The following is a 23,785-nucleotide window of genomic DNA, read 5'->3' as shown; positions in this document are numbered from 1 at the left end:
TGTTGCTATCAGTGTGTGAAGAGTGGGAGAAGAGGGTTGCATTGACAATCCAACACAATGGGCAGCACATTGAACACATTTTATAAGTGGTCAGAAACTTGTAAATAACTCATGAAAGAATAAAGTTACGTTAAAACCAAGCACATCATTGTTTTTCTTGTGACATTCCCAATAAGTTTGATGCATCACATGACCCTCTTACTATTGAAAAAACAAAAGTTGGATTCAAAATGTCCGACTTCAAAATGGCCACCATAGTCACCACCCATCTTGAAAAGTTTCCCCCCTCACATATACTAATGTGCCACAAACAGGAAGTTAATATCACCAACCATTCCCATTTTATTAAGGTGTATCCATATAAATGGCCCACCCTGTAGTTTTGCAACAGCTGGAGACACATGTTTGGTAAAACTCTGTGTTACAGCAGTGTTGCTGCAGGCTGTGTTCCTAGTGCAGCCTTGTCAATCAGCCATCTTGTGTCCATGACCCTTGGACACACTCACGCTGCTGTGGGACTCAGAAGGCATGGGGACCCCTAGTGGTGGGATTTTCAAAGGCAGTTTTCTTTAATAAAATGGGAAACATTTGAAAAGAAGTATATTATAAAAACTTTTATATGTTGTACATGTTAGCAAAACAATAGTTTTTCTATCTGACAGTGCCCATTTAAGGGGTTAATCAAAGGTGCAAGTTTTTGTCCCTATTGCAGTGTGAACCCACTTATATTTTTTTGGGCAGTTAATATTTTCCAACATCAGGTGACTGATGTCTACAAAAACTATGCAAGTAGTCATTGCCCATTCTTTAGTTAGAAGGTAATTTAATAACATTTTTCATTCTTTTTCCTGGAAAAGGATATTTTTTTGTATATATTAAATGAATAGCACATGATGGCTTTTAAGGATTATGTATAACAATCAGCACACTCATATTCAACATGCAAAAACGGCTTAATCTTATGGCATGAAGATCTTAATACTGTATATGGATTGTACCATTCCAAGAAGAAAGGAAGCTAGAGTTTCAGGCTTGTTACCGAGGTAATTATAGTTTTATTTTTTTGCTACTTTGTCATTGATCAAGAGAAAAGACTGTTTAATATGAAAGTGTAAAGAAATTACAGTTATATGCATGTTTACGAATTGAAGTGGTCTACAAGGTCAATAGTTACAGGGGGAGATTTATCAAAACCTGTGCAGAGGAAAACTTGCCCAGTTGCCCATAGCAACCAATCAGCTTGCTGCTTTCATTTTTATGAAGGCCTGTGAAAAATGAAAGAAGCAATCTGATTGGTTGCTATGGGCAACTGGGCAAGTTTTCCTCTGCACAGGTTTTGATAAATCTCCCCTACAGTGCCCACCTAAAAGTGCAGCAATGAGGCAGAATATGTAGATTGACCACATTTGGTAAGCAAGTTGGTCTGACATTATATATATATATATATATATATATATATATATATATATATATATTTATACACTGCTTCAAAAAACAAAGGGAGCACTACGATAACACATCCTATATCTGAATAAATTAACTAATCGTATGAAATACTTTCATCTTTACATAGTTGAATGTGCTGACAACAAAATCACACAAAAATGATTAATGGAAATCAAATTCATCAACCCATGGAGGTATATGGAGTCACACTCAAAATCAAAGTGGAAAACCCCATTACAGGCTGATCCAACTTTGATGTAATGTCCTTAAAACAAGTCAAAATGAGGCTCAGTAGTGTGTGTGGCCTCCACGTGCCCATATGACCTCCCTACAATGCCTGGGCATGCTCCTGATGAGGTGGCGGATGATCTGAGGGATGTCCTCCCACACCTGGACTAAAGCATCCGCCAACTCCTGGACAGTCTGTGGTGCAATGTGGCGTTGGTGGATGGAGCAAGACATGATGTCCCAGATGTGCTCAATCGGATTCAGGTCTGGGGAACGGACAGGCCAGTCCATAGCATCAATAACTTCCGCTTGCAGGAACTGCTGACACACTCCAGCCACATGAGGTCTAGCATTGTCTTGCATTAGGAGGAACCCAGGGCCAACTGCACCAGCGTATGGTCTCACAAGGGGTCTGAGGATCTCATCTCGGTACCTAATGGCAGTCAATGCCACCCCACACCATTACTGACCTACCGCCAAACCGATCATGGATGAGGATGTTGCAGGCAGCAGAACGTTCTCCAGGGCGTCTCCAGACCCTGTCATGTCTGTCACATGTGCTCAGTGTGAACCTGCTTTCATCTGTGAAGAGCACAGGGCACCAGTGGCGAATCTGCCTATTTGGTGTTCTCTGGCAAATGCCAAACGCCCTGCACGGTGTTGGGCTGTAAGCACAACCTCGTCCTGTGGAAGTCAGGCCCTCATACCACCCTCATGGAGTCTTTTTCTGACCATTTGAGTGGGCGCATGCACATTTGTGGCCTACTGGAGGTCATTTTGCAGGGCTCTGGCAGTGCTCCACCTGCTCCTCCTTGCACAAAGGCAGAGGTAGCGGTCCTGCTGCTGGGTTGTAGCCCTCTTACAGCCTCCTCCACGTCTCCTGATATACTGTCCTGTCTCCTGGTAGCGCCTCCATGCTCTGGACACTACGCTGACAGACACAGCAAACCTTTTTGCCACAGCTCACATTGATGTGCCATCCTGGATGAGCTGCACTACCTGAACCACTTGTGTGGTTTGTATAATCCATCTCTAGAGTGAAAGCACCGACAGCATTCAAAAGTGACCAAAACATCAGCCAGGAAGCATAGGAACCTATAAGTGGCCTGTGGTCACCACCTGCAGAACCACTCCTTTATTGGGGGTGTTTTGCTTATTGCAAACAGAATCTTCAGCTCACCTCCCGATGGTCTTGCACAGATCCTCAGCCTGGCCCAGCTTCATAAGTAGTAGTGGAGAGAAAAGTGCATTGGATCCAGCAATTCCGTAAAACATCAACTTTTATTTTGTAATCCAAAAAGCGATAAAATCTTGCGAAGTAACACTCACAACACACCACCTAGCCAGTGACACATGGTGATCACTACATGTCTTGCTTATTGCCTATAATTTCCACCTGTTGTCTGTTCCATTTGCACAACAGCATGTGAAATTGATTGTCAATCAGTGTTGCTTCCTGAGTGGACAGTGTGATTTCACAGAAGTGTGATTGACTTGGAATTACATTGTGTTGTTTAAGTGTTCCCTTTATTTTTTTGAGCAGTGTACATAGGTAGGTCCCCCATTAGATGGGTTGGTCCCACCCAGTAGGTAATCATTTTGGGACCTTTGTAAGTAGTCCCCCCCAGTAAGTAGGAAGTTGTCCCTAATAGGTATGCAGGTGGGTGCTTATTAAGTAAAAGGACCCTTATAAGATCCGCCCAGTAGGTAGGTAGGCCCCCTCTGCATTAATAATGACCCTAACATAATAATGTCCTTGTGCTAACATAAATTAAACCTCATTCTCACCCTGTTCCACATCCTGTTACACAGACATGCCATGAGTGATATAATCACATGCGTGTATACCAGGACACAGAAGTCCAGCACTGATCTTAATGACATGCAGTTTAAGGTGGCACTTGAAAGTTTGGGGTCCGGGGCACCTGGTCAAAAGTTTCAGTGCCCCAGATTCCCAAGATGTTGCCCTTGGGGTGTAGGCCCTGAGCAGTTTCCCATTTTTCCCTAGCAATGTCACTCCTGAACAAACCTCTAGGACAGCCTCACAATGTAATGCTGAAAACATTACTGGCACTTCTTCATGCTTCTTGATTTTGGTTGAATATCAGTCTGGATGGGAATAACTCACAGCACAGGGAAGTTAACCTCTGGATCAGGGGGATGGAAACAAAACAAACATGGGTCTATACAACTCACAGGTAAAATCCACAATATTTATTATGTATTCACAAAAACAGTTGCACATCCCAAAATACAGACATTGGCTGGTTTCAGTAATCACATTGCCCTTAGTCATGGATTAGATATTGATGAAACTTTTCTAAAGGAATATATATGGTTTCCATGAGAATAATAAATTGCTATAAAGATAAAATGTGTTTCCAAATGGAAAAAAAAAGATATCATTTATGTCACACTCCCTATGTGCTCTTTCTCAGTGCAGTAATACTAGGCATGGCTTTAACAGCAGCCCATGTTGTCACGTATTGGTGCTATGCAGTGTACAACTTTAGGAACCGAAAAAAACATTGAGTTTATTAGACTATAGAGCCTTTTACCATATTAAAGAACATGCACATAACAGGTCTTTACCGCTTTCATTTATTAATACTCTCGCTCTCTTTGTTATTAAAGGGGTACTCCGCCCCTAGACATCCAATGTCACGCCACACCCTCTCCATTTATGTCTATGGGAGGGGACGTGGCAGTCGTCCCCTCCCATAGACATAAATGGAGGGGGATGGCGTGACGTCACGACCATGGTCGCCCTCAGCTGGCGTTCGGAACATAAATATTCAGAACGCTGGGGTGCCGGCCTGGAGATTGTAGGGGAGCCCATCGGCCCAAACCCCGTGATCAGACATCTTTCCCCTATCTAAAGGATTAGGATTAAATGTCTAGAGGCGGAGTACCCTTTAAGGTAGATTTCTGATCCATGAAGAAGTCCTCAGCCAACAGTTGGTATCTCTATTATTAGATGTACAGTACTAAAAGAAGAGTAGCGTCTGCAAATAAATGAGCCATGTAATGTTCACTTGTGTTTCCCTTACCAAGGAGACAATATAAATGGAATGAGTTCAGACTTGCAAACATTTGCATAGATGTCAGACAAAATAAAACAGAAGAAAACAAATTCAATGGTTCTTAAGAAACATAGTTCCATTATAAATCAATATAATATACAAATATGTTGTTAGTTATAAGAACAGGACAAAGCATTTTTCAGTGTGTTCTGTGTTAACTGAGTGTAGAATGAATTACCAAGCGGGCAAAAATATGTGTTCAGTACAGACTGTACGTACATATAGGCTTGGTATGGTATGCACCTAGGAGAGAAGCTTATTATAGCTGCAACTCAGTCATTCGTAGTCGCTTGGTTTAGGAGGGAGTTAAGTGGCTGCACTCCAAGTTCCAAGCTTCTATTCCTTTTCATTCTCGATTTGTTCTTGGAGTCATTTTTTGTGCTCAGTCCCAGTGGACGGTATTGAGATGAAACAAGTCAGGTTACAGCACAAGTGGATGAGTGTTCTCTCTTCTTGTTGAACAGGACACTAAATTCTGTATTCTCAGTTTATTGGGCATTTGCTGACATTCAACAACCACATTGGTCACCAGAGTCTCTGACTGGCTGTAAGATTATGTATGACTTAGACCAATATTTGTATGCAGTAAACCAGGTGATCTAGCTACCATTTCATGAAAGAAACTATTATAAAATCTAAAGTAAACAAATATAAATGTTCCCTCAATTTAAAACATAAAAGAAGTCATCACTGCTTACACCAGAAAACTGACATAAAAAAAAGTTGGATTTTTTTTGCGCAAAATACAGGAAAAGCAGCAATTTTTTTACGAAAAATTAGGTTTGCGCAAAAAATAAAAAGTGCATTTTTTTAGGCCAGAAAACTTACATGCAAGAATTGATAAATTCTCTGATAAAACCACTGTATCAATGTTTTTCAACCAGTGTGCCTCCAGCTGTTGCAACTACCACACTACTACTACAACTCCCAGCATGCAAGGACAGCCAAGGGCTGCTCTATATTGTATAAAATACCAAGACATGTAAAGTTGGCGAACATGTATTTTGTATTATTTTAGATACCTTGTACTATGAATCCCATCACATTTCTCGCAGTGCTGCAGAATATGTTCACGCTGAATTGGCCAGCTGGACTAGAAGTGATCTGCTGATGGAAGTCCCTGACCATGGAGGGAAAAAAAGAAAAATTAACATAAGTGGTACAGCTTAATTAAAACAAATGGGGGGGGGGGGGGGGGGGGGGGTATCAAACCTTGTGCAAAGGATAAGTGGAGCAGTTGCTCAAAAAAAAAAAAAAAACAATGATCAGATTTCTTCTTTCATTTTTAACCTTTCTAGGAAACAGAGCCCTGGCTGCCTGGTACTTGGCGCGCCAGGATGAACATGTACATCCTTAGTCTAATTGGGACTATGAGGCGAGTGCAGGAGCTGTGCTCACTTCATAGACTAGAGTCCCGGATGTGTCATTTCGCAGTAAAATTGGTCATGGAAAAAACAAGCCTTCATATGGCTCTGTGGATAAAATAATAAAATAGTCATGGCTTTTGGAAGACGAGAAAAAAAAACATAAAAAGTAAAAATTCCTGTTTTATTAAGGCCAACATGGGCTGTGCCCTTAAGGGGTTAAAAATGACTGATTGGTTGCTAAGGACAACTGTTCCATTGATACTTTGCACAAGATTTAATACATCTCCGCCATGGTTTTATAATGAGCACAACAGGACAAAATTTCCGCTGTGGAATTTCTGACACGGCAGAAATTCCACAGTGGAAATTCTGCTTTCTGGATTCTTTACAGCCCCTGTAGCATAGTCAAATAAAAAAAGTACCTGGAATACCCCTTTATGGTCTATTCACACGTACAGTATTCTGCGCAGATTTGATGCGCAGGATTTCAAGCTGTGTTATGTTTACATTGAAATCTACAGCAGAAAATCCTGCGCATTAAATCTAAAATCTGCGCAGAATACTGTATGTGTGAATAGACCATAAAGGGGTATTCCAGACATTTTTTTTATTTGACTATGCTACAAAGTTAGTGTAGTTCATAATATAGTGTCTGTACCTGTGTGTGACGGATTTCTCACAATTCTTCTGTGATTTTTCACCCCAATATTTATTTTTACCACCATACAAAATGACTGTTGTCTCAGATTTTTCCCAGGTTGCAATGCGGCCGAGACCTAACTCACTAGTCAGCTAATGACAGGGAGCTTGTCTGCTTCAATGGGTGGAGGGATCGCTTGGTAGGAGAGAGATCAATCTGCAACTAATTGTATTTTTGCAACAGCTCTAGGCACCCTGATTGAAAACCACAGGTCTTTTGAATGGATGCAGCTCATTTATGTTTCAACGAGTGGTGTGGGTGATGTGTAAGAGGGAGGAAAATGGAATTATGGGATTTGTAGGCAAAGAAGGAAACTCAAACTGGAAATACCAGTTCACAAAAAGCTAGTCACAGTGTTATGGTAATCTCACAACATAGCTATTTAACCCCAAGACAATATCCTTCCTAAGCATGTCCATTACTGTCTGGCAGGTACGTACTAAAATCACCTTATGGTGGATAACCCCTTTAATGTTTGCAAACTTTTGGGCAGAATCCCATTGAACTCAATGGGGCTTTGAATTTCAGCAGAATTCTGTGTTTTTAGCTCACAGAAATTCCACTCAAATTCAGCTCAAGTTCTACAAAACTGCTACGGCATCACAGAATTTCCACCGTGTTTCCACACAGGTTTTTTTTTTTTTTCTGGCGTTGTTTGGGAATCTGCCATTACAGTTTTTGAGCCAATGCCAGAAGTGGATTCAAAAGGAATGAGAGATATACAGGAAGGACCTATACTTTACCTTACTATTGGACCCACTTCTGAGTTTGGCTCAAAAACTGCAGTGGCAGTTTTCCAAAAAATGGCAGAAAAAAATCTGTGGAAAGCTAGCCTTAGGCTATGTTTACACAACAGAATATCTGCAATTCCACACAAATTCCGCTCAGCAAAGCTTGCTGAATGGAATTGTGGAATTCCAGCGGAATTTCAGTGGAATTCTGGGTTCTCGAAACACAGAATTCAGCTTAAATTCAAAGCCCCATTGACTTCAATGGGATTCCGCCACAGAATTCCACAAAATTAAAGACAGGTCTTTAAATTTTCTGAATGCAGAATTTCCATGGTGGTATAGCCAAGTGGAAAATCCACTGTCTCAATGGGACAGCAGAATCCCATTGATGTCAATGAGCCGTAAATTTTGGTGGAATTCCACACGGCAATTCATGTGTGTGAACATAGCCTTAAGGAGACAGTGGCCCTCATTTACTTAGAAATTCGGGTTGTAAGTCTATATTGCTTTCTTACCCGACTGCTTTTTTCCCCTGGTATTTATTATTATGTCGCATCCTGTTGTCGCATGTGGGTTTTGTTGGTTTTGGTTTCCAACTCCTCTGAGTTGTCGGGAAAAAATCCACACCAATTCAGCAAATTCGGGTTGGAAACCTTTATAAATACGTGGGAAAGCTCAGAAATGTCGGGTTACGCCCCTTTTTCGGGTTTGGGAGAATCCACATCGGGTCCGTCGGGAAAAAATGCTGCATCGTGTCGCAAACTGGCGCACGATGTCTGCGACATGTCGCAGACAAAGATGCGCCAGAAAAACCCCACAAAACAAGTCGGGTTTAGAATAGTAAATAAGGGCCAGTGTGTATGTATATATGTATGTATGTATATATATATATATATATATATATATATACACACAGTATAGAAAGAAAGAAGCGGCTGCAGCACAACGGAGCATCACAAAATGAAAAAAAGTGCTCATTCCAGCTAAAAATAAGACAATGTTTCTGTGGTCTCACACCACCTTTCTCAAGGACTTGAGAAAGGTGGTGTGAGACCACAGAAAGGTTGTCTGCAGCCGCTTCTTTCTTTCTGCAAATTTATGGACCCAGGACCGGGGTCTCTGAGACTGCCTGCACCCATAGACTTATTTTTCCTTCCTGAGAGTGCTGCTTCATTTCCTTCTTTATATACACAATATACATATATAAAGGTTCCTAATCAAATGTAGTAGATATTATGAATTCTAATTATGCAATACAGTAGAAATAAAGATTGACGGCAGTCACCACATCTTCATCATGGGTCTTCTTTATTTATACTCACAAGTACATCTAAGGGGGGGATGAACAGGGTGGAGGGGTACAGCAAGGCTACAGCAGCTGTTGTAGGCCAGATGAAGAACTAGGTAGTGTGAAACAGCTGCTGTAGCCTTGATGTATCCCCCCCCCCACCGTTCGCCCCCCCCCCCCCCCCCAGGATGTACTTGTGAGTATAAATAAAGAAGACCGGTAAGGAAGATGTGGTGAGTGCCGTCAATATTTATTTCTACTGTATTGCATATTTAGAATTCATAATATCTACTACATTTGATTATTTCTATTATATTGCAGATTTGGAATTACTTTGGAGTCAGAGCACCGCTATACACTTCCTTATTGATATACCTGGAGGTTGAAGTCGTAGCAGTGAACTATATCGTCTTTCTTTTGTATGAGATACTACGAATTGTTTGTAAATATCAGTTAAAGGGGTACTCCAAGTTGAAATAACATCCACATGATGGGGTATATGTGTCATGTCAAAGGGGTCCAACTGCTAGAATTCAGACAATTTCCAGAACGTGGCCCTGGAGGTAGACAGGTCTTGACAGGAGACAATTGGAAGTCTTCATGGCGTCTGGGGTGTATGGAGAAGATAAGAAAGACATCACCTGTGAGTCACTGGATTATAGAAGAGCTGTCATCTCTCCTGACGTATGTTATAGTAAATCCTTATAAACCCCATGAGATAATTGTGGAACACCTTTACTTAGAGCTCTATATTGGAATATTCCTCTTTTATTCCTCATAGAAACATATGCATAAAGCCTGCCCTACATGGAGTTTAGTGTGATTCTAGTAATTGATATTAACCATGCAACTACAGATTACAAAGCCATAACTATAAGGCTAGGATTCCACTTGTTTTTATCCCCTGTGTTATATTCACTGAAAAGAATGCCAGAAAAAACACCAGTGCAATGTACTGTGTCTGACGTTGAAATTGCACTTTTGGCCCCTTTGGCGTTTTTTTGTGTTGGGAACCAAAAAAAAAAGGATGCAGTAGGGATGGGAATTTTTTTTTATTTTTTTATAGTGAACTTTTAATTAAGTTTTAATAAAGTGCGTATGTGTGTTTCACTTTTTTCTCTATTTCTATTTTTTACATTTTTTAGGTATTACGACTACTCCCAGAATGTAACAGACTGTTCCATGATGGGAGTAGTAGTACCTGTACTAATAGACAGATCGCCCCAGGTGTTACTCCTGACACCCGATGCGATCATCCATAATATTGCAGAGATGCGGAGCGGCTCTATACAGCACTCGCATCTCTGCTCTATACTCTGGCCAGTGATGTGAATAGAGCATTGGCCGGATGGTGGCAGCCAATCACCGCTCTCAGAGAGAAATATGAATGAGTAATGTTCTATTCACATCACTGGCTGGAGTACAGAGCAGAGAGGTGGAGCGCAGGAGAAAGCCGCTCGGCATCTCTGCAATAGATAGGACGATCACATCGGGTGTCAGGAGTGATACCTGCTGTGATCTGTCCTTAACTGCAGGTACTACTACTCCCATCATGGAGCACACTTTGCTCCATGCTGGGAGCTGTAGTACCTGCATTAATAGACAGATCGCAGGGAGTGTAACTTCTGACACCTGTTGCGATCTGTCTATTAATGCAGGTACTACAGCTCCCTGCATTGAGCAGAGTGTGCTCCATGTTGGGAGTAGTAGTACCTGCAGTTAAGGAAAGATCACAGCGAATGTCACTCCTGGCACCCGCTGTGATCCTCCTGTATAATGTATAGATGCGGCTGGCCGCTCTTGTATGGACCCCTGCCCTGATGTATATATACACCTATTCATATTTCCCACAGAGAGTTGTGATTGGCTGGAACCATCTGGCCAATCACAGCTCTCTGCGGGAAATATGAATAGGTTTATATATACGGCAGTGCAGGGACAATAGAAGAGCGACTGGCCGCATCTATAAATTATACAGAAGGATTGCAACGGGCGATCTGTCTATTTGTACAGGAACTACTACTCCCATCATGGAGCAGTGTGTTCCATACTGGGAGTAGTAGTACTACCTAAAAAATTAAAAAAAAGAAAAAAAAGTGAAAAACACACACACACTACATTTTTTATTATTGTCAGCTACATTTTACTGCCCTGCCCGCCCACATAAATTGATCCCTGTTTAAAAATAAACATTTTGTTATAAAAAGGAAAAATGTAGTTAAATACATTTTTTTCCTTCACTACTGTATCTTTTTTTATTATTATTTTTAATGGTACCCTACGAAATTAATTAAAAAAGGTATCTCCATCACTTTTTTGGATCGCTAAAGTCCAAAAAAGAATTTACGCCGGCAAAAATGCCAAAGTTAAAACCCACATGGCGTTTTTCTTGCCATTTTTTCACTCCCATAGACTTCTATGGGAGGAAAACGCCAAGATTTTCCTTAAAAAATGCCAAAGTCTCAACAAGTGATCATTTTGAAAAACTGCCAAGGTGCTAAAAATTAGCTGAAAAAATGCCAAAGGATTAAAAAAAAAGCGTCAAACTGAAAAACGCCAAGTGGATATGGCATTTTGCAGTTCCCTATTGACTTGCAGCTAACATCTAGCCACAGCCTTTTTTTCACCAAAAGAACGCCTTGTGGTAGAATGGGTGTTTTAATTGGCGTTTTCTGCAAAAAAAAAAAACAAGTGGAAACCTAGCTTTACACTTATTGTTGTGTTCATAGCAAAGTTTACATATTTAGTCCGGTTTTACACTAGCATAATATGTTTTTTGCATTATTGCATCTATATTAAGATGTCAAGTCCTCAATTAACTGTGGGACTATGCTAATGTGAAACCAGCTCTAACTGAATAATGGTGGGCGCGATTCACTTAGAAGAAAAGGGCAAATTTATGATCATGTATGCTACATTTTTCTGTCTAAATTTGTCACACCTATTTTGGCTGTGGCTCTTTTTACGACTTCTTCATTGTTGTTTATTGTACATGAGTTTTTTCAGTAGTTATTGATTTATTAAATGTGAATTTTGTCAAAAAGTTACAATTTAGTCACACAAGCACAGACTTGGTCGCAATTTCACACCAAATTTGACCAGCGTTAGAAAATCATCTAAAAGGCACCATAATAATCTGTCGGCTAAGCATTCCTTAAGGGCTTTGTTTTTTGTTGCATTCATGAACTGTTGCTTTAAAGAGTAGTGTGTAATGTGAGTGATGATTTGTTTTTTTTTGTCCCCCAAATTAGTTTTTCTTAACCTATTATGCCTCTGCAAGTTGCAATTCATGAAATAATAAGCTATCAGTTAGTTTGCATTAGTAAAGTATGCTAAAGGGGTACTCTGCTCCTGGACATTTTATTCCCTATCCAGTTCTGCCACAGCTCCCCAGTCATCCGGTGCATGGAGCGAACTCCGTGCCGGATGACTCGCGATCACAGCTGCCATGCCCCCTCCATTCACATCTATGGGAGGAGGCGTGACGGCTGTGTACCAGCCATCACACTACTTGACATGAATGGAGGGGTGTGGCGTGACGTCATGATCACGGAAGGCCGTGACCATAACGCGGCACCGCCAGCACAGAGATCATGGGGGGTCAGGCCACTGAGACGTCACGCCATGCCCCCTCCATTTATATCCTTTGGATATGGGATAACATGCCTAGAGGCGGAGTACCCCCTTAACTATAGTGTTCACACTTTACCACAGTCTTTATTGAAATTGTTCAGCATAATTTTACCACAAAACAATTACATAGGCAGCAAGAAATGCCTTCAGGTACATGAACATCCTTCCTCTCCTTGTATACGCCACCCCGGCAATTTTGGCGTGAAGTAGAGCTATTTTTAAATAAGTAATCCGTGCGACAAATGTATCAAATGCTGTGTGACAATTTGATAAATGTTAGCCTACAAACAATAGACTATGGGGGACATTTATCAATAATAGTGTTGTAGCAGACAATGTTATTTTTCTACGATATTGGAGGGACTAAATTAGATGAGGACTATTGAGATTTGAAAACAAGGGCTGTTTTTAAATCCCAATTCAGCCCTGTCCATATCAATTACCAAATGTATTGCCTAGTATTTGTAAATTGTCTCCCAATAAATATATCCTGATCCCTTTTTAAATTAATTTACAAATCCCTATTCGTTAATTTTATTGTTAATGTTGCTCACACTACATGCAGTTCACCGAGTAGGAGGGGCGTTCTCACATGAAATGATGCTTGCCCTTACAGCCCATGTGGTAACTTCTGCCTTTACTCCTCCTGGCCGACTCCTCCCCAATCCATGCACATGTACTTCACCATGGTACAAACCACTGAGGCTTATTGTGTGCGGGCTTAATGAAAATGCCTATGCTGCCACAGGAATCCAGTTGGGCAGATGAAAAGGCCCCCACCTCAACATGGGAGCAGAGAAAAGCTAAGTGTGATTTTTATTATTTTTTCCTGGAAGAGACCAATTGGGGCATAGATCAACCTATTGGGAGGAGGGGATTACTTACTAACAGGGAGATTCCCTACCTATCTACCTACCTACTGAGGGCTTCTACCTAATTGGTGGTGGAGAATTTCCTACCTATCTACGTACATACTGGGGACATCTATTAATTTGGTGGGGGGGGGGGATTTCCTACATACAAGGGGCTTCTTCTCATCGGGAGAATTCCCTACTTATCTACCTACCTACTGGGGCATCTACCTAATGAAGGGAAAAGATTACCCTGGGCATTTCTACCTTAGGGCAGGGAATTGCCAACCCACCACCACCCAATGCCCTTATCCTCCGCCCAACACACTTATGCTACTCTTTTGTACTATTTTGTGGAAATATCTGCTACGGAAAGTCCTAGTGCTGCATTACAAGAGCCTTAACTTTTCTGTTTTTTGCACTTTCGTTTTTTGCTTCTTACATTTTAAAAATCATAACCCTTTCAATTTTGCACCTACAGACCCATATGATGGCTTTTTGCGCCACCAATTGTACTTTGTAATGACTTTGTAATTATACACAAAAATCTATGGTGAAACAAGAAAAAAATAAAATATATATGTATTTGTGGTCCAAAATTAAAAAAAAACTGCCATTTTGTAAATTTTGGGGGCTTCTGTTTCTACGCAGTGCATTTTTCGGTAAAAATGACACATTATCTTTATTCTGTAGGTCCATACGATTAAAAGGATACCCTACTTATATAGATTTTATTTTGTTTTACTTCTGGAAAAAATCTTAACTACATGCACGCAAATTAATACGTTTACAAATTTCATCTTCTGACCCCTATAACTTTTTTTATTTTCCCACATACAGGGATGTACAGTATGAGGGCTCATTTTTTGTGCCGTGATCTAATGTTTTGATCTGACTTTTTGATCGCTTTTTTATTCATTTTTTATGGTGTAAAAAATTACCAAGTTTAACAAGTTTACGTGTACGCCATTGACCGTGAAGTTTAATTAACAATATACATTTGTAGTTTGGACATTTATGCATATGTATAAATTTGATTTTATTTACATAGTTTTTTTTCAAATGGGAAAAGGGGGTTGATTCAAACTTTTATTAGGGAAGGGGTTAAAAAACATTTATTAAAGGGGTACTCCACTGCTCAGCGTTTGGAACAAACTGGGAGCCAGGAGCTTGTCTATGGAAGGGGGCATGACAGCCGTCTTAGACTTGCATTGAGGGGGCAGGGCTATGACGTCACAAGCTCTTGGCGCCGGCTCCAGCGTTTGGAAGTTTGTTCCAAACAATGAGCAGCGGAGTACCCCTTTAACAACTTTTTACACTTTTTTTTGCAATGTTATAGCCCCAATAGGGGACTATAACATGCATTACTCTGAATGCAGACACTGATCATTGCTATGCCATAGCATTGCATTGACCATTGTTTCTGGCGCTCGATTACTCCAGCCTGGATCTCAGGCTTGGAGCAATCAAATGATGATCAGACAACAAGGAAGCAGGTAGGAACCCTCCTCGCATCCGTTCAGCTGACCGGGACACAGCGGTTTCACCGTGGTGGTCCCGATCAACCCGACTGAGCTGGCAGGAATGTTTTTCTTTTAACCTTAGACGTGGCGATCAACTTTGATCACTGTGTCTAAAGGGTTTATTTCAGGCATCACCGTGATCGGTGATGTCCAGTATTAGCCACGGGTCTTGGCTACCGTTAGCTATCGGGACCAACACGATGACATGGGGTCACCGCGCGACCCTGCGTAATATCGTGGGAGCGGGCACAGGGCATACAGGTACACCCTGCGTCCTAAAGAGGTTAAAGGGGCACTCAGCTGGAAACATCTTATTCCCTATCCAAAGGATCTCCCTCGGTCTGGGGCTTTATGCAAGATCTCAACTCTTGGGCTATCAATGATCATGAGGAAGGTGAGGGATTAACCCAGAACTTCACAGCAGGACCTGGTCAATGACCTGAAGAGAGCTGGGACCACAGTCTCCAAGAAAACCATTAGTAACACACAACGCTGTCATGGATTAAAATCCTGCAGCTCACACAAGGTCCCCCTGCTCAAGCCAGAGCTTGTCCAGGCCTGTCTGAAGTTTGCCACTGACCATCTGGATTATCCAGAGGAGGAATGGGAGAAGGTCATATAGTCTGAGGAGACAAAAATAGAGCTTTTGAGTCTAAACTCCACTCTCCCTGTTTCGAGGAAGGAGAAGGATGAGTACAACCCATCCCAACCGTGAAGCAGGGAGGTGGAAACATCATTCTTTGGGGCTGCTTTTCTGCAAAGGGAACAGGACAACTGCACCGTATAGAGGGGAGGAATGCTTGGGTCATGTATCGCGAGATCTTGGCCAACAACCTCCTTACCTCAGTAAGAGCATTGAAGATGGGTTGTGGCTGGGTCTTTCAGCATGACAATGACCTGAAACACACAGCCAGGAAAACTAAGGAGTGGTTCCATAAGAAGCATTTCAAGGTGCTGGAGTAGCCTAACCAGTCTCCAGACTTGAACCCAATAGAAAATCTTTGGAGGGAGCTGAAAGTAAGTATTGGCCAGCGACAGCCCCGAAACCTGAAGGTTCTGAAGTGGGCCAAAATCCTTGCTGCAGTGTTTACAAACCTTGTCAAGAACTACAGAAATGTTTGATCTCTCTTTGTTCTCCCCACTGTGTGTATATATATATATTGTGATGACTCACTCTTGCAAACAGGTGCGGTTGCAGTATAGAAGCAAGGAAACAGTACTTTTCAAATTAAAGTTCAGTGTTTTATTTACACTTGGCATTCAGCAAACAGTCTTTAAACGCAGAACAAAGGAACGAAACAAAAGTCCACCTGTATTCCTTAGGTGTTTGTTCACACCTGTGAACACCTGTGCTGTGCGGCATCAAACAAGTCTTTTCCAGGCCTGCCAGCTTCCAACCTTAGAGCAAATGCAGGGAAGAACTCCACTTTCAGATCTCTCTGGCAGTGTGAGCTGCAACTAACAAATCCCCCTCAGCTGGTGGAACAGCCTGCCTTTAAGGCCAACAAAAGGCGGCTTGGACTGTGGGGAATGACCCGACCCCCAACCTGCACTTGGTCATTCCCAGTAAGACCCGTCCCGGATTGGCCTTTCAGCCATACCACGGCCACAGTTTCAGTCTGCATCGCAGCACAGACACTGAATGAATACTGGCTCTTACTTCACTAAGGCCAGGAGCCTTGATGACACATATCGCCCATCCACCACAATGCCTTTCACCTTCTCACAATATATATATATATATATATATATATATATATATATATATACGTACACAGGGTGGGCCATTTACATGGATACACCTTAATAAAATGGGAATGGTTGGTGATATTAACTTCCTGTTTGTGGCACATTAGTATATGTGAGGGGGGGGGGGAAACTTTTCAAGATGGGTGGTGACCATGGCAGCCATTTTTAAGTTGGCCATTTTGAATCAAAATTTTGTTTTTTTAATAGGAAGAGGGTAATGTGACACATCAAACTTATTGGGAATTTCACAAGAAAAACAATGATGTGCTTGGTTTTAATGTAACTATTCTTTCATGAGTTATTTACAAGTTTCTGACCACTTATAAAATGTGTTCAATGTGCTGCCCGTTGTGTTGGATTGTCAATGCAACCCTCTTCTCCCACTCTTCACACACTGATAGCAACACCGCAGGAGAAATGCTAGCACAGGCTTCCAGTATCTGTAGTTTCAGGTGCTGCACATCTCGTATCTTCACAGCATAGACAATTGCCTTCAGACGACCCCAAAGATAAAAGTCTAAGGGGGTCAGATCGGGAGACATTGGGGGCCATTCAGCTGGCCCACGACGACCAATCCCCTTTCCAGGAAACTGTTCATCTAGGAATGCTCGGACCTGACACCCATAATGTGGTGATGCACCATCTTGCTGGAAAAGCTCAGGGAACGTGCCAGCTTCAGTGCATAAAGAGGGAAACACATCATCATGTAGCAATTTCGCATATCCAGTGGCCTTGAGGTTTCCATTGATGAAGAATGGCCCCACTATCTTTGTACCCCATATACCACACCATACCATCAATTTTTGTGTTCCAACAGTCTTGGAGGGATCTATCCAATGTGAGTTAGTGTCAGACCAATAGCGGAGGTTTTGTTTGTTAACTTCACCATTCACATAAAAGTTTGCCTCATCACTGAACAAAATCTTCTGCGTAAACTGAGGGTCCTGTTCCAATTTTTGTTTTGCCCATTCTGCAGCACCTGAAACTAGGGATACTGGAAGCCTGTGCTAGCATTTCTCCTGCGGTGTTGCTATCAGTGTGTGAAGAGTGGGAGAAGAGGGTTGCATTGACAATCCAACACAATGGGCAGCAAATTGAACACATTTTATAAGTGGTCAGAAACTTGTAAATAACTCATGAAATAATAAAGTTACGTTAAAACCAAGCACACCGTTGTTTTTCTTGTGAAATTCCCAATAAGTTTGATGCTTCACATGATCCTCTTCCTATTGAAAAAACTAAAGTTGGATTCAAAATGGCCAACTTCAAAATGGCCGCCATGGTCACCACCCATCTTGAATAGTTTCCCCCCTCACATATACTAATGTGCCACAAACAGGAAGTTAATATCACCAACCATTCCCATTTTATAAAGGTGTATCCATATAAATGGCCCACCCTGTATATCCCATATATGTGACTAAATACTGTATAGGACCATAAAGATTAACATACCAGCACTACACAGGATATGGTATGAAGAAAAGAACAAGAAAAGCAGTAACCCGCACTCACCGCTAGGCTTCATTGGAACGACTCGGCTGTGTCGGCTCTCACGGACGTCTCTGGTGTCAGACCCGCTGCAGGGCGCTCAGAGGCAACTGCTGGCTGGCTTCACGCTGAATGCACTTCTTCCAGCTGGACCATACTAAAAAACGGATGCAAACTAATGCAAAGTGATGCCATTAAGTGGCATCCTGTTGCATCAGTTTTTAATTTTTTTTGTATCCTTCATTGTCAGTTTTTATTTTTGCCTGGCTACTTCCTGATTGCTCACACCTCTTCTGAGCATGCTCAGAAGTAAATACCGATAAAACAACTGATTGAAAAAAACAAAACAAACACAAACAGATGAATTTACAGGCTCATCCGTTTGTCATAAACTTCTAATCTGTAATTCTTGACAGAGAAAAAAATACTGCATGCAACATCTTTTCTTAATTAAAAATAACGGAATAGGAACCAAATGAGTGCAAACGGGTGACGAAGGACTGTAAAAAAAATCCCATTGACATCAATGGGATCTGTTTACAGCTGTTTGCAAGCCATCTGCAAAAGGCAAGAACAGATTTGAGAACGGCATTAATTAACAGGGACTGACATTAATGTGAAGGAGCCCTAAGAGGGGGCTGACACAATATGAGGCAGGTGATTTTGTTTTATGAAGCTGATTCCTATGGTTTCATTAATTTCTATGATAATCAGTTCAGTTTCATTTAGTGTAAATTTGACATGTCCTGCCACCTACTGGCAAGTTGCAGAACTGTTTTTATTTATTTATTTATATTTACTATAAAAAAAAAAAAAATCACAGAACCATAGTAATGGATGTCCTTCTAGTATTCCAATGTAGCTATCAGTTAGCTATTAGATCCTGAGAATGAGGCCTAATAGCTTTAACATTCTGTAAGCGTTTTTAATGTGTTATGCTAAACTACAGATGTGTAGTGGCTACATGGGGTTCTGAATAAGCAGTTAACACCCTGGTCCTGGTGAATAAGTATGCCCAGAGGCCCCTCTGCCAGACAAAAAGTAGAAATATTGAAAGTGGCCTTTTTACAATGATTCTATATTAGGGGCCTTTACAAGCAATATTTATTGCTTGAAAAAATGTTTTCCTACTAATGTTAAAAATTGCGACTTCTCAATAGTTAAAGTGTACCTGTCATCAACAAAAACTTTTTATGTAATGTAGATAATTCCTTTATATGTATATTTGTAATATATATTGGTTAATAAATGTGTATATTTTTGTTCCTGCAGCTATTGCTTGTGTGTCTCTATGAGGAGTCCAAATACAGGAAGTGTGGATGGACAAGCAGGGCTATGTGTACTGAGGACAAGCCGGGGTTTGTACACTGAGGACAAGCAGGGCTCTGTACACTGAGGACAAGCAGAGCTCTGTGCACTGAGGACAAGCAGGGTTCTGTACACTGAGGACAAGCAGGGCTCTGTACACTGAGGACAAGCAGGGCTCTGTACACTGAGGACAAGCAGGGCTCTGTACACTGAGGACAAGCAGGGCTCTGTACACTGAGGACAAGCAGGGCTCTGTACACTGAGGACAAGCAGGGCTCTGTACACTGAGGACAAGCAGGGCTCTGTGCAGTGAGGACAAGCAGGGCTCTGTACACTGAGGACAAGCAAGACTCTGTACACTGAGGACAAGCAGGGCTCTGTACAATGAGGACAAGCAGAGCTCTGTACACTGAGGACAAGCAGGGCTCTGTACACTGAGGACAAGCAGGGCTCTGTGCAGTGAGGACAAGCAGGGTTCTGTACACTGAGGACATGCAGGGCTCTGTACAATGTGGACAAGCAGGGCTCTGTACACTGAGGACAAGCAGGGCTCTGTGCAGTGAGGACAAGCAGGGCTCTGTGCAGTGAGGACAAGCAGGGCTCTGTGCAGTGAGGACAAGCAGTGTTCTGTACACTGAGGACAAGCAGGGCTCTGTACACTGAGGACAGGGCTCTGTGTACTGAGGCTCTATAACATGCTCCTGGCTCATATATCATGATGATTGACACAATTTGTTTTTTTTTATCAATGTATATTACAAATATACATATGATGGTATTATCTACATTATATAAAAAGTTTTTTGGTGATGGCTGGTACACTTTAATACCTTAAAGGGGTACTCCGGTGGTCAATGTGTTTTTTCAGTTTCTACTTACCCTTGCAGGTGAGTTTTCTTGTTATCTCTGATCTTGTGTTGCTCTTTGTCTTTCTTTTCCTTTCTTTGCACAAGTGTGTCCATGTAGTGCGCAATCTATTTCCGTTTTGCCTTTGTTTTAGAAACTACAACTCCCAGCATGCCTTGTAGCCTGTCTCCTCTTTCAGTGCCCTGCCCAACTTGTTTTGCATTGCCGCCCAGCCCTGTTTGTGGCCGGCTTTTTTTTTCTTTCCCTATTAGCACTACCTTTCCCTGCCCATTAGTATACTCATCCCACCCTCACTGTCAGCTTCTCACCCCACAGTCCCCACATCACAGAATGAATGAATTGTAAGTGGTGGGGGGGGGGGGGGGGGGGAAACTGATCATATGTGACCCGCAGGCGCTGCTCTGCTTCTACCCCCCAAAAGTAATGTCCCAGCATCAGGGAAAGGGTCAATTGTGAGCCGCAGCGCTGCACATTCTTCCCATGTCAGGGAATGAATGAATTGTCATCCGCAGCACGCTGTCCCCACATCAGGGAACTAATCACATGTGACCCGCGGGCACAGATCTCCTCATTCGCCTGTGAACCGCCAGCACTTTAAATGAATGAGTTGCGGGCCGCGGCGCTGGAAATGACTAAAGGACATCTGTACTGATGAATTTCACATATTCCTGTGCCCGGGTTGCAAAAATCAAATAGGTTCGACTCACCTTCCTACATTCCCCCGTTTCTCCGGTAATGGCCTCACGGTCCTCCGCAGTGATCCTCATGCTGCTTCCTGGGGACGGGAACGTCACAGAGCCTTCAGCATATCACCGGCCGCATCGATGTACCGCCTTGGTCGGTAATAGGCTGAGCACACTGTCATGCGGCTGATAATTCATTGGAGAAGGAGAGCAGCGCCCGCATATGATTAGTTCCCTGATGTGGGGACAGCACGCTGCGGATGACAATTCATTCATTCCCTGATGTGGGGATTGGGGGGGGGGGGGGAGAAGCTGAAAGTGGGCCCGTGGGGGGGAATCATGATAGCGCTGCGGCTGACATGTTATTAATTCCCCCGCCATGGGGACTGTGTGCCCTCAAGGAGAATCATGATAGCCGATTCCCTCCCGTGGGCGCATGGGGTTACATGTCAGCCGCAGCGCTGATACAGGGTATTTAGTACATTGTGAGCCGGGCACAGGGCTGGCTGACAGCGGGAGGAGACATCCATCCTCCCGCAACAATTCAATGAATATTCATTTCAGGGGTGTGGAAAAGGGGCAAAACTATTGCAGGAGAAGAAAAAACAGCAACGTCTGCAGCACTGACATCTTGTCCACAACAGTGAACAAATATGGCCGCAGGTGTGGACGACAATCAAAAGCAACCAGAAAAACGACAGTGGTCCCTCAACATACGATGGTAATCCATTCCAAATGGACCATTGTTTGTTGAAACCATTGTATGTTGAGGGATCCGTGCAATGTAAAGTATAGGACAGTGGTCTACAACCTGTGGACCTCCAGATGTTGCAAAACTACAACTCCCAGCATGCCCGGAAAGCCGTTGGCTGTCCGGGCATGCTGGGAGTTGTAGTTTTGCAACATCTGGAGGTCCCAGGTTGAAGACCACTGGTAGCGGAGGTTATACTCACATGTCCCCACTGCTCCGGACCGTCACTGCTTGTCATCGCTGCCCTGGATGTCGCCCTCCATCGCTGTCGCCACGTCCCCGGGGTGTCCCTGATGCTCCTGCAAGGCCTCTGCTTCCCAGGCATCCGCACTCTCCGTCGCCGCCATCACGTTGCTACGCACGCCGCTTCTATTGGATGACGGGACGGTGTGCGCAGCGACGTGATGACGACGATGGAGAGCGCCGACGATGCAGGGGATCCCGAAGAGGACACGCCGGAGCCCCGAGGACAGGTAAGTGATCGTCAGCGGACCACACGGGGCACCGTAAACGGCTATCCGGTGGCAGCTGAAGCAGTCTGCACTGCCCGATAGCCGTTTATGCGATGGCCCCGACATACAAAAGCATTGTATATTGATGCTGCCTTCAACATGCGATGGCCTCTGAAAGGCCATCGTATGTTGAAATGATCGTATGTCGGGGCCATCGTAGGTCGGGGGGGGTCACTGTACTGAACTTCCCTCACAGAAAAGAGGTCAGTAAAAAACATATATGCTGTGGACAGATGTTTAACATGTGAATTACAAAAGTGCTAAACTCGCTACAAGCACGCTGGATAACCATAAAATTGTGGTACCGGAGTACCCCTTTAAGAACAATTTCCTCACATTTGTTTGAGGTATTATTTTTTTGTGGGACAAGTTCCACCTTTCTAACCAGGAAAAAACATGTGAGTTTACCATGCAGTAAGAATTAAATGATAACTTTATTCTGTGGGTCAGTAAGATTACAGCAATAGAAATAGTATTTATAGTAATAAACTATTTTTTTTTAAAGTGGTTTGTGTTGCCATATCTGACCCTTATACCTTTTTTTATTTTATCTTCCCCTCTACAGAGCAGTGTGAATGCTCATTTTTGTGTCATTTGTAGTTTTTATCAGTAGGGGTAGCTGGGACTTTTTTACTCCATGTTTTTGGGATATGACCCCTAAAAATCCCACAACTATGTAATTTTTTTATTTATAGTGTTCACCATACAGGATAAATAATATATTTTTGTGCTACCAAATTTGATATTGCTATATAAGATTTTTTGTAAGCTTAAAGGGGTACTCCCGTTGAAAACTTTTTTTTTTTTTAAATCAACTGGTGCCAGAAAGTTAAACAGATTTGTAAATTACTTCTATTAAAAAATCTTAATCCTTCCAGTACTTTTTAGGGGCTGTATACTACAAAAGAGATGCTTTAATTTTTGGATTTCTCTTCTGTCATGACCACAGTGCTCTCTGCTGACCTCTGCTGTCCATTTTAGGAACTGTCCAGAGCAGCATGTATTTATTATGGGGATTTTCTCCTGCTCTGGAAAGTTCCTAAAATGGACAGCAGATGTCAGCAGAGAGCACTGTGGTTGTGACAGAAGAGAAATCCAAAAATTAAAGCATTTCCTTTGTAGTATACAGACCCTAAAAAGTACTGGAAGGATTAAGATTTTTCAATAGACGTAATTGACAAATCTGTTTAACTTTCTGACAACAGGTGTTTAAAAAAAAAAAAAGTTTTCCACAGGAGTACCCCTTTAACCCCTTAAGGACGCAGGACGTAAATGTACGTCCTGGTGAGGTGGTACTTAACGCACCAGGACGTACATTTACGTCCTAAGCATAACCGCGGGCATCGGAGCGATGCCCGTGTCATGCGCGGCTGATCCCGGCTGCTGATCGCAGCCAGGGACCCGCCGGCAATGGCCGACGCCTGCGATCTCGCGGGCGTCCGCCATTAACCCCTCAGGTGCCGGGATCAATACAGATCCCGGCATCTGCGGGAGTTCGCGATTTAAATGAACGATCGGATCGCCCGCAGCGCTGCTGCGGGGATCCGATCATTCATAACGCCGCACGGAGGTCC

General features: G+C 42.6%; 1 long non-coding RNA gene across 3 annotated transcripts in view; it reads right to left on the bottom strand.

Moving 5' to 3' along the window:
- The window catches only part of LOC130369065 (uncharacterized), a 49,952-nt gene extending 30,798 nt beyond the window's left edge, over nt 1-19,154 (bottom strand). Inside the window, exons 1-3 of one of the 3 annotated variants that reach the window (XR_008892657.1) lie at nt 18,115-19,154; nt 9,219-9,450; nt 5,780-5,877 (exon numbers count right to left, since the gene is read on the bottom strand). This is a non-coding gene — a long non-coding RNA (uncharacterized LOC130369065). Of the gene's footprint in view, nt 1-4,895; nt 5,303-5,779; nt 5,878-9,218; nt 9,451-18,114 lie in introns of those variants that run through there. The other 2 variants (XR_008892658.1, XR_008892659.1) reach the window with 2 other exon arrangements.
- Nucleotides 19,155-23,785: the final 4,631 nt, after the last annotated feature.

This window comes from Hyla sarda, chromosome 4 (assembly GCF_029499605.1).
Source record: "Hyla sarda isolate aHylSar1 chromosome 4, aHylSar1.hap1, whole genome shotgun sequence".
Taxonomy (NCBI): domain Eukaryota; kingdom Metazoa; phylum Chordata; class Amphibia; order Anura; family Hylidae; genus Hyla; species Hyla sarda.
Note: the sequence above shows the minus strand (reverse complement) of the source record. Positions and strands in the feature narration are given on the sequence as shown.